We start from the raw sequence: 12,543 nt of genomic DNA, 5'->3' as shown, positions 1-12,543 counted from the left end.
ACTGTCTGTTATATAACTGGTAAATATTTTCTAGTTTGTTAATTTTTATGTGTGTGGGGTTTTTTTAATGTGCAAGTTTTCAATTTTTATGTGGCTTCAATCTTCCATTTTTTCTGGTTTCAGTTTTTATATTTTTCCATAGAAAAGTCTTTTTGCCCCAAATTATATACATATTTACCTTTATTTTCTTTGTTTTTAAAAAATATGTAGTGTCTTTTTTGACTTAGAACTTATTTTGGTAATGTAATGTATAAGATAGGAATCATAATTAAAATCTTTCCAAGTATTAACTCAATGTCCTACCATCATTTAGTATGCAATACTGCCACTGATTTGACATGCCAGCATTTATCATAATCTAAATAATTTATATATACATTATCAATTATTTAGGTCATACATATTATATGCGTGCATGATGTATTGTAGACTTTTTTCTGTTTTGTATATTATGCAAACAGTAGCCATAAGGAAACGAGTGACTATACTAATATCAAATAGACTTTAAAACAAAAAATAATGTTAGTAGAAATAAAAAAACATTCATAATGATGAAAGGGTTGCTCTCTTCAGAAAATGCAACAATTAAAAGGACATATGCAACTAACAACAGAGCTGCAAACTACATGCAAAAACTAATACAATCAAAATGAGAAATATGCAATTTAATATTAATGTTAAATTGTATATTTAATATTAAATATAGTAGTTGGAGACTTTCATATCCCACTTTCTATAACGGATAGAGCAACTGGGCAAAGGATCAACAAGAAAACAGAAGACTTGAGCAACACTATAAACCACCTAAACCTAAGAGACATCTGTTAAACACTACACTCAACAATAGCAGAATACACATTCTTCTAAAGTACACATGGAACATTCTTCAGGATAGGCTATAGGCCATAAAACAAGTCTCAAATTTTAAAATATTGAGTCATACAAAGTATTTTTTCAAAACAATGGGAAAAAAATAGAAATTAATAACAAAGCTTGGAAATTTGCAAATATGTGGAATATATACTCCTAAACACCAATATACTCCTAAAACACCAATGGATCAAAGAAGAAATCTCAAGGGAAATTAGAAAACATCATGAGGTGAATGAAAACAAAAACACAACATACCAAAAGATGAGATGCAGCCACAGCTGTGCATAGAGGAAAATTCATAGTTGTAAATGTTTACATTAAGAAAAAATCTCAAATCAACCTAACTTTTCACCTTAAGAAACTAGAAAAAGAAGGCCAAATTAAACCCAAAGCAAGCAGAAGAAAGAAAACAATGACGATTAGAACAGTAATTAATGAAATAGAGAATAGAAAATAATAGAGGAAGTTAATGAAACCAAATGTTGGTGCTTTTAAGAGATTAACAAATTTACAAACCTTAAGACTGATCAAGAAAAAAAATTCAAATTACTAGAATCAAAAATGAAAGGGGATATTTCTACCAATCCTACAGAAATATAAAAAGTCATAAGGGAATATTATGAATAAGTATATGCCAACAAACTAGATAATCTAGATAAAATGAACAAATTCCTAGAAAGACAGAAACTACTAAAACTGAAAAGAACAGAAATTCCAAATAGACTTATAATAGTTAAAGAGATTTAATTACTAATTTTAAAAAAAAACTTCCCATAAAGAAAGTTCCTGGACCAGGTGACTTAATGTGGGGAGGAGGAGAGGAAGAAATTAAAATCTACTTACACACTCTTCTAAAAAATGGAAGAGGAAATACTCCCCAACTTGTTTTATGAGGCTGGTTTTAACCTGGTACCAAAGTAGACAAAGACATTGCAAAAAAACTGCTGACCGATATCCCTAATGAGTATAGGTTCAAAAATCCTCAACAATACGCTTGCAAACTTTTGGGGGCTTTTTGGCAGTTGGCCACTGCAGGGATCCAAACCCTTGGCCTTGGTGTTACAAGGTAGTGCTCTAACCAACTGAACTAAGCAGGCAGCCAAGGCTTGCAAACTTAACCCAGCAGCATATGAAAGGGATTATATACCATGACCAAGTTGGGTTTATCCCAGAATTCAAGGTCGATTCAATGTATGAAAATTAATCAATATAATATTAAGAGAATAAAGGGGGGACCCACATGATTATCTCAGTAGATGCAGAAAAAACGTTTCACAAAATGCAATACCATTTCATGGTTTAAAAGAAACATACACACTCAACAACTAGGGATAGAGAGAGATCTTCCTCAACCTGATAAAGGGCTTTTACGAAAACTCCACAACTAACACCATACCCCTTATGGTGAAAGACTGAATATTTTTTCCTAAGTCAAGAACGAGACAAGTATAGTCACTCTTGCCACCTTTATTCAACACTGTTCTGGAGGTCCTATTTAGGGCACTAAGACAAGAAAAAAAAAAGACATTCAGTTTGGAAAGCAAGAAATAAAAATATGTGTATTTCAGATGACATGATCTTGCATATAGAAAATCCTAAGGAATGCTCTAAAAACAAACAAAACACTGTTAGAACTAATAAATGAGTTCAGCGAGGTTGCAGAATACAAAACCAATATACAAAAACCCATTGTTTTTCTATAAACAAGCAAGAATAATTAGTAAGTGAAATTTAAAAACAATTCCATTCACAATAGCACCATAAAGAATAAAGTACTTGGGAATAAATTTAACAGAAGTGCAAAACTTGTACACTGAAAACTACAAAACATTGCTGAAAGAAATTAAAGAAGACCTAAATAAATGGCAAGATTCCCCAAATTGATCTACAAATTCAATGCAATCCCCATCAAAATCCCAGATGGCTTCTTTGCAGAAATTGACAATGTTAGCCTAAAATTCACATAGAAATACAAGGGATTCAGAATAGACAAAACAATTTTTAAAAAGAACAAAGTTGGAGGACTCACAGTTCCCAAATTTAAACTTACTACAAAGCCACAGTAATCAAGACAGTATGGTATAGGAATTGATACAGACAAATGGATCAATGGGACAGAAATGAGGGTAAACCCTTACGTTTTTAGTCAGTAGATTTTTCTTCCAGCTTTACTGAGGTATAATTGAGAAATAAAAATTGTATATATTTAACATGTACAACATGATGTTTTGATTTACACACACATTGTAAAATGACTGCCACGATTAAGCTAATTAACATTCATCACTTCTTACCATTTGTGTGTGTATGTGTGTGTGGTGAGAACTTAAGATCTACTCTAACCAAATATCAAATACACAATACAGTACTGTTGATTATAGTCATGATGTTATACATTAGCTCTTCAGAATTTATTCATCCTACATAAGTGAAACTTTGCACCCTTTGAATGTGTAGCTGATGTTTGAAAAGTGTGCGAGGACAATTCAGTGGGGCAAAGGATATTCAGAACAACTGAACATCCATATACAGAAGAATAAAATTGCACCCTTTTCCTTATGCCATACACAGAAGTTAACTCACAATGGACCATAGACCTAAACATAAGAGATAAAAGTCTTATAAGAAAACATGAGGATAATCCTTGTGACCTTGAGTTATGCAAAAACTTCTTAGACATGATTCTGAAAGCATAAGCAGCAAAAGAAAAATAAATAAATTGGTCTTTATCAAAATGAATATCTTTAGTGCCTCAAAGGACATCTTAAAGTGAAAAGACAACCCACAGAACCGGAGAAAATATTTGCAGATCACATATCTGATAAGAAACTTGTATCCAGAACATATAAAGAATTCTTACAATTCAATAATAAGTACAAAAAACCCAATTGTAAAATGGACAAAAGATTTGAACAGACATTTCTCCAAAGATATACAAATGGCAAATAAGCACATGAAAAGATGCTCAACATTATTCGCCACTGGGTAAATGGAAATCAAACCAAAATGAGATACCACTTCATACTCTTTAGAATGGCCAGAAGCAAAAACACAGATAATAACAAGTATTAGCGAGGATGTAGACAAATTGTAACTCATTCATTTCTGGAAGGAAAATGGTTCAGCCACTTTGGAAAACAGTTTTGCAGTTCCTCAAACTATTAAGCATGGTGTTGTTACCTTATGAATCATCAATTCTATTCCTAGTATATACCCAGAGGAATGAAAACATGTCCACACAAAAACTTGTAGACAAATATTCATAGCAGTATTATTCATAATATCCCCAAAGCAGAAAAAACCCAAATGTCCATCAACTGGTGAATGAATAAATGAAGTGTGGTATATCATACAATGGAATATTCATTCAACCATAAAAAGGAATGTAGCAACAACATATGCTGCAACATGGATCAACCTTGAAAACATTATTCTAAGTGAATGAAGATGGTCACAAAAGACCATGTATTATATGATTTTATTTATATAAAGTGTTCATAATAAGCAAATCTATTGAGATAGAAAGGAGATTAGTGGTTGCCTAAGGCAGGGGGCACTGGTATGTGACTGTAAATGGGTATAGAGTGTCTTTCGGGGATGATGAAAATGTTCTAAAACAGAAGTTGATAATAGTTATATAACTCTGAATATGCTAAAAACCACTGAATCGGATACTTTAAATGAGTGAATACTACGGTATGTGGATTACATCTAAAAAAAAGTTGTTTTAAAAAACTGACAGAGGGCTGAGCCCGTGGCGCACTCGGTAGCGTGCTGCGCTAGCAGCCAGGCGACGCTCCCGCCGCCGCGGGTTCAGATCCTATATAAGGATGAGCGGTGCACTCCCTGGCTGAGCGCCGGTCACGAAAAAAAAAAAAAAAAAAAAAAAAAACTGACAGAAAGTATCATCTACTAACTCAATGTAAAATCTTTTGAACTTTAACCTTAATAAAAACTCACATTTTCCAACATCAGAGCTTCATCACCCTCCTGATCTCCATGGGGCATCTACTAAGATGTGGAAAGATTTGTGCCCCCTGTCTACCCCTTTTACTGATCAATGAGGCTCAGATTTAGCAGCAGCTTCTGCTACTAAGGGCAATCCCTGAGGACCAAGAGAGTTTTGGAATTTCCTTTCCTCCTCTGTACGTTCACCCCCAAGGTGATCTCATCCAGTCTTTAATATTAAATCCATCTATATGGTGACACTCTGAAACTTATGTCTCATCCCTAATCTCCACTTCCACTCCAGACTAGTATATATAATTTGCTGCCTGACATCACCACTTGGACATCCAAAAGATACCTCGAATTTAACACGTCCAAAACTAGCCTCTTGATTACACCCCTCCATACTCTTACTTGCTCTGAACCAACACCTTCGTCATCCTTGACCCCCTCTCTCACACTTCTTCATATCCAAACCATCAAAAAATCCTGTTATTTCTGTATTTCTATTTTCTCGATTAAAGTGGTGGACTGAACATGTGCACATGATTTCACATCCTCACAAATTTCACTATATTGCAGTGAAGGGAATTTCCTTCACTTTTTAATGACAAACCTGTAAGTACAGGGATAACAGGAGAAAAAAAAATTACAGAATGTCAGAAACTGAACATAGACCAGTGATAGCTGACAAAAGACTCTATGCTTAAGAAGTTAAATTCCAAATCAGCATTGCTGTATCCTGAAAAGTTCTAGGAACAGGCAGCACCAAATTTATGTATAGCTGAGGATAAGAGGATGGCTATTTACAGAAAAAGTTAAAGCCTTAGAACCCCTTCATTTTACTGACTGTCCCTCCCTCATATTGGCAGAGGTTTAGAGGTCTATTATCTGAAAAGGTGTTTTTGAACTGGGGGACTCCTGGCACAGACAAGGACATGAGTACTGTATAAAAACAAAAGGAGTAAGTGACTGACACTGATAGCTTAATGCAGTTGTCATGAGCCATTTTCTCCCACTTAACTCCCAGAATTCTGGCATCTGGACACTTATTTTCCAGCAGGGGGATTCTGACAAATTTTCTCCTGAGAAAATACCTTAAAAGGTATATTCATCATGGATTCTCAACAGACAGCCTATCCTGATTACCCTATCTGCAGTGTTTCCCAGTGGGGGGCAGTTTTCCTCCCCAGGGAACATTTGGTGATGTCTGGAGACATTTCTAGCGTCACAACTTGGGAGGGTGTTCCATTGGTATATACTGGGTAGATACCAGTGATCTTCTCAACATCTTACATTGCACAGGAATCACAAACTGCAGACGATTCCTGAGAAGGTGGAAGAGGAGGAGATCCAGGAGAGGAAAGTCACTTCCTCCACTTAAAGAGGACAGGAAATAGGAAGGATCAGGATCAGGAAGGATCTGAGTCATTTCTATCAGCACCAAACATGCTATTGTTTCTCCTGTCTTTATACAAGAGCAAACAAACAAATCAACCACCAAACAAAACTCTTCTGACCTCACATCCCTCTCAAGCACCTGTACTGTATTTCTGCTCCCTTTTGCAGCAAAACTCAAAACAGTTCTCAACATTCCAATTTCTGTCCTCCCAGTCTCTCTTAAACCCACCTCAACTGCTCTTGCATGCATGGCCTCATTGTTAGTAAATCCAAAGTTTATTTGTAAATTATCATATTTGACACATCACTACCATCAGACACCCTTGGTACTCTTACTTCACTTAACTTGTAAGATGCTCCACTGTCTTGATTTCTCTCCTACTTCATTAGTCATTCCTCTGTCTCCTCTCTTCCTCTTCTTCCCTCAGACCTCTTAACAATGGAGGCAGTCCTTGGTCCTCTTCTTTTCTACGCTCACTCTCTTTTGATTACACCCCAATCGTGTGACTTTAAAAACATCATCTATATGCTGACAACTCACAAATTTATGTCGATGATAATTTAATATATATAGGTTAGAATGGTAGAGAGGGGGAGTTGCAGTATAGTAGCAAGAGATGTGCTTAGGAAGGTGGGTAGATGTGCAGATCCTGCAGGATGTTACGAGGCCATTTTCTCAATGTTGGCTTTCACTTGGAATCAGATGGGACAACACTGAAGTGTTTTTAGCGGAGGAGAGACAGGATATGACTTACTTCTTTAAAAAGCACCTTTGCTGTATTAGTCAGAGTACTCCAGAGAAACAAAAGCAATAGGGGTGTGTGTGTGTGTGTGTGTGTGTGTGTGTGTGTGTGTGTGTGTGTGTGTGTGTGTGTGTGTGTGTGTGTGTGTGTGTGTGTGTGTGTCAGACTGCCATCACTCACCAATCAAAGCCTGCCAACTCCCAAAAGCAATAGGGGTGTGTGTGTGTGTGTGGGTGTGTGTGTGTGTGTGTGTGTGTGTGTGTGTGTGTGTCAGACTGCCATCACTCACCAATCAAAGCCTGCCAACTCCCAAAAACTTAACTAGTGTCAATGAGCTTTCTTTCAAAATAATCCGTACCATTTCTTTCTCTAATGAAACACCCAACATTTTTCTTTGTTCTTTGAACATTCCAGAGACCACGCCCATCTGTGTGTATACCCCAGATTGCAATCCTATTTCCCCACAATACTTGGATGAATCTCAAAGGGTAAATTATGCTAAGTGGAAAGAAACCAGACTCAAGGCTACATATTATATTACATCTATATGACAGGCTGGAAAGTAGCCAAAACTGTGGGGACAGAAAATTCCTTAGTAGCTGTCAGGGGCTCGGTGAGGAGGGGCACTAGGAAACTATGAAAGTGAGGCAAATGTTCAATATCCTGACTATGGTAGTTGTTACATGACTACGTATTTGTCAAAATTCATAAAACTATACTCTTAAATGGGTGAGTTTTACTTCATGTAAACTATACCTCAATGAATCTGATACTAAGAAAATAAAGAGAGGGAGACAAAAAATTAACTTGAATGTACATTTTTGCTGAAGGAAAATAGAGATCAATAAAGGACATCCAAGCACAAAATATATTAGGATAAAATTTTGTTGGGATAGTAGAATGGAAAGATGAGTTAAAGGAGAAAGGAATTACATGCAATTTCTATTATTAAAGAAAAGTTTAGTTTATGTATTTTTATTTTATTTTTTTATTTGTTGGATTTCCTTCATTCTTTAATAAAACACAAAGCTGTTACTTACCCATCCCACACCCTTCATAACATTTGCTAAAGTCTAAGCATATAGAAATGACACCTGTGAACAGCCAAATGGACATGTAGCTTTGTTGATCACTGAAACCCAAAACTTCCAACTGCTCCTCTTCTAAAAAAAATTAAAATTTTCTCACTTTGAGAATGTCAGACTCTCTCCCACAAATCAACCAAATTTACAACTATAAAAATGTAACATCAGCCAAGCCGGGGCCGCTGGAGCTCAGGGGAAGAGGAGGAGAGACCTACGGAGTTAATGAAGGCAGAAGAAACCACGATGAGAGAAAGAAAAAACTGCTCTGAGCATTTCGGGCCATGGCTGCTTTAGGGCTCGAGCTGATGAGTGCATGGAGCGGGAGCCGGGAGAAGCTGCAGCTGTGCCCTTCACATGGAGTTACTTGGAGGCAGCAGGAGAGAAGAGGCCTTGGCAGCCCCCAGGACAGCAAGACCACTAATAGGGTTCCCGTGGACCCACGCAGGACCGAGGAGCCAGAACAACTCACTCAGAGGCCAGTGAGTCATCACAAGGGACCGGCGCACGGCCCGTCCCATGGGAAATGTTTGCAGCACAGGCAGTGGGGGAGATGTGCCCACCAGGGGAACACTGGGGCACGGCAAGGACAGCTGATCTGCCCCCCAATCAGCACAGGACCACTCAGAGGAGACTGGTCAAGAATGCAGAATTGCATGGGGTGCAGTTTGATGAAAAAACTCAGGCCCGGATCAGAGATTCTACAGAACACAGATCCATCGGGTCTCTAGAGAGCCGGAAGTACCTATAAAGTCAACCATTAAACCCTGAGCTGCACAAAAAGCCTTCCATAGGGAAACAGCAGCAAAGTAGCAATTTAAACAACCACACAGTTCAAGTACTGGTTCCCACAGGAAGTTCCTCCGTGTTAGAAGCAAAGGACAAAAAATTAGTTCCAGCCCAGGGACACCACCAGCACCTTGGGGCCTGCCTGGGAACTGGAGGCTTGGATCTGGAGACTGGACCCCACTCCCACTTCCAGGCACACCAAGCCAGCACCTTGGGGCCTGCCCAGGGACCCAAGGCATGGAGAAGGGGACCGGACCTCTCTCCCACAACCAGGCACACTGACCCAGCACCTTGGAGCCCACCCAGGGACCCGGGGTATGGAGTCTCGTTGGACACTGGACCTCTCTCCCACAACCAAGCAAAACATGCCAGCAACTCAGAGCCCACCCAGGGAACTGGGGTAAGGAAAAGGGGAATGGTCCTCTCTCCCACAACCAAGCACACCATGCCAGTGCTTTAGGGCCCACCCAGGGACCCGAGGTATGGAGAAGGGGACTGGACTTCTCTCCCACAACCAAGCACACCAAGCCAGTGCCTCGGGGCACGCCCACAGTCCCGAGGCATGGAAAAGGGGACCAGACCACCCTCCCACAACCAGGCACACTGAGCCAGCACCTTGGGGCTCACCCAGGGACCCAGGGAATGGAGTTGGGGACCAGACCACCATCCCACAACGAGGCACAACATGCCAGCACCTCAGAGCTCACCCAGGGACTTGGGGCAAGGAGAAGGGGACTGGTCCTCTCTCCTACAACCAGGCACACTGAGCCAGCGCTTCAGGGCTCACCTGGGGAACCTGAAGCATGGAGAAGGGGACTGGACCTCTCTCCCACAACCAGGCACACTGTGCCAGTACCTTGGGCCCCGCCCAGGGACCCAGGGCATGGAGAAGGGGACCGGACCACCCTCCCACAACCAGGCACACTGAGCCAGTGCCTTGGGGCCCACCCAGGGACCCAGGGTATGGAGTCAGGGACTAGACCACCCTCACACAACCAGGCACAACATGCTAGCATCTCAGAGCCCACCCAGGGACCTGGGGCATGAAGGAGACTGGACCTCTCTCCCACAATGAGGCACACCAAGCCAGCACCTCAGGGCCTGCCCACAGTCTCGGGGCATGCAGAAGGGGACCAGACCACCCTCCCGCAACCAGGCACATCATGCCAGCACCTTGGGGCCTGCCCAGGGACCCGAGGCAAGGAAAAGGGGAATGGACCTCTCTCCCACAACCAGGCACACTGAGCCAATGTTTCAGGGCCCACCTGGGTACCTGAGGCAAGGAGAAGGGGACTGGACCTCTCTCCCACAACCAGGCACACCAAGCCAGTGCCTCAGGGCCTGCCCATGGTCCTGGGGCATGGAGAAGGGGACCGGACCACCCTCCCACAACCAGGCACATCACACCAGCACCTTGGGTCCTGCCCTGGGGCCCAAGGCAAGGAGAAGGGGAATGGACCTCTCTCCCATAACCAGGCACACTGAGCCAGTGCTTCAGGGCCCATTCAGGGAACTGAGGCATGGAGAAGGGGACCGGACCACCCTCCCACAACCAGGTACACTGAGCCAGTGCCTTGGGGCCCACCCAGGGACCCAGGGTATGGAGTCGGGGACCAGACCCTCCTCCCACAACAAGGCACACCATGCCAGTACCTCGGGGCCCACCCAGGGACCTGAGGCAAGGAGAAGGGGACTGGACCTCTCTCCCACAACCAGGGACACTGTGCCAGCACCTTGGGGACTGCCCCGCCCAGAGGTATAGAGAAGGGGACCAACCCTCCTCCCACAACCAGGCACATGGCGCCAGCGCCTTGAGGCCTGCCCAGGGACCAGAGGCATGGAGAAGGGGACCAAACACAACCCACAACCAGGCACACTGCCAGTGTCCAGGAGCATGCCAAAAACAGCACCTCCACATGGGTGGCCCACCACAGCCACCACAATAACCATGGCTGCCGCAAAAGCAGCTAGATGCTACAACCACCACGCAGATGGTCTGCCAACCACTGGAGTGCATTCACACAGGAAGAGTCACCAGCAGAGACAAAGAAAAGAAGAGGATGTCTCTTTCCACAAAAACCATTTCAGAGTGACAGAAGAAGCATTTGCTCTAAGATAATATTGGGGGACCTGATCACATTTCTCAGCATTGGACAGATCATCTAGGCAACAAGTTAACAGAGTAACCATTATTCTTTCAGAAGGAGAGAAGAAATCTAGGGCTGTTAGAGGGGGGGAGGGGGAGGGAATAGGGGAAAGGGGAGAGGTTGGACAGGGGCATAAAGAATAATTACGATTTGTAACAGTATATATGCTAGTAATATTGATTTAATCAACACATCTCAATGTTCAACCCCCAAAATATGTATAATTGATTTTGATTCAATAAATAAAGTAAATTTTTAAAAAAAGAGAGAATGTCAAATATACTCCATTTTCACTAAATTAGGACATTACTCAAAATGATAAGCACTGTCTGCAGCTCACCTAAATTTTACTTGGATAACTGACCTCTAAACACTCATATCTCATTTGGTGTTTCAACTGGGAAACCAGTTAGACTTGCACAGATATCGCTGTAGTCATGAGAAAACCCAGGGTGGGCTAGCACTGTGCAGATGACCATAACCTTTTCTCAAAATAGGAGGAACTCCATGTCATGTGATACATGACATACTGCATCACTCACATTCTGCAACATGAAAACAATAAAGCCAAATATAAAAGGTACTTTAAAATCCTCGGAAGATGTTAAACAGACAACCCGCAAACACCTGTGGCCAAGAGTAAAGAGAAGTCTCAAGTCTGAGAAACTCATGTCCAAACAATACTTACAGAATTGTCAGCTCAACATTTGTTTTCAAGAGTAAGAATAAGAAATTCACAATTCAGAGATCTACTTAAAGGATTAAGTAGCTGCCTAAAGGCTTAAGTAGCTCTCTGGACTACTGATTAAGACAATATGTTTATAAGTTTTAGAACACTTCCTTCAGGCTGTGTATTTTCTGGAACTGTCTATATCTATTACTTTGCATCAGGATATTCACATTACTTATATTTATAGGACTTCTCTACATTAGGAGTCTTCACACGATTATAAAAGTATTTGTTAAAACTAAAAACTTTCTTGTATTTTTCATATGGACAGGGTTTTGATCCAGTGTGCATTCTTACATATGGGCCAACTGAAAACTTTTGCACATTGCTTATATTAAAGAGGTTTCTCCCCAGTGTGTTCTTTTATGGCTCTGAATTGCACTGGCACACGTAAAGACTTTCCCACATGCTTGACATTTGTACGGGTTCTCTCCTGAATGCATTCTCATGTGTGCTAGAAACGTTGTGCAATAATGAAAGCTTTCTCACATTCTTTACTTAGGGTTTCTCTCCAGTGTGAGTTCTTTCATGTCTTTGAAGGGAACTTTAATGACTGAAGGCTTCACCACATTGATTACATTCACAGTGTTTCACATCAGTGTCTGTTTTTACATGTATTGGAAATAACTGCAATAAGCAAAGGCTTTCCCACACACACACCTTACATTGATTAGGTCCATCTCCAGGGTGTAGTATAAGGTGTTTGCAAATGCTTGAACAAGAACTGAAGGCTTCCCCACATTTGTTACATTCGTAGGGTTTTTCTCCAGTTTGAGTCCTTTCATGTTTTCAAACAGAACTGGAAGAATTGAGGGCTTTCTCATATTCCT

The sequence above is a fragment of the Cynocephalus volans genome, chromosome 10 (assembly GCF_027409185.1).
Source record: "Cynocephalus volans isolate mCynVol1 chromosome 10, mCynVol1.pri, whole genome shotgun sequence".
Taxonomy (NCBI): Eukaryota; Metazoa; Chordata; class Mammalia; order Dermoptera; family Cynocephalidae; genus Cynocephalus; species Cynocephalus volans.
The sequence above is the reverse complement of the archived record's forward strand: the minus strand, read 5'-3'. Positions refer to the sequence as shown.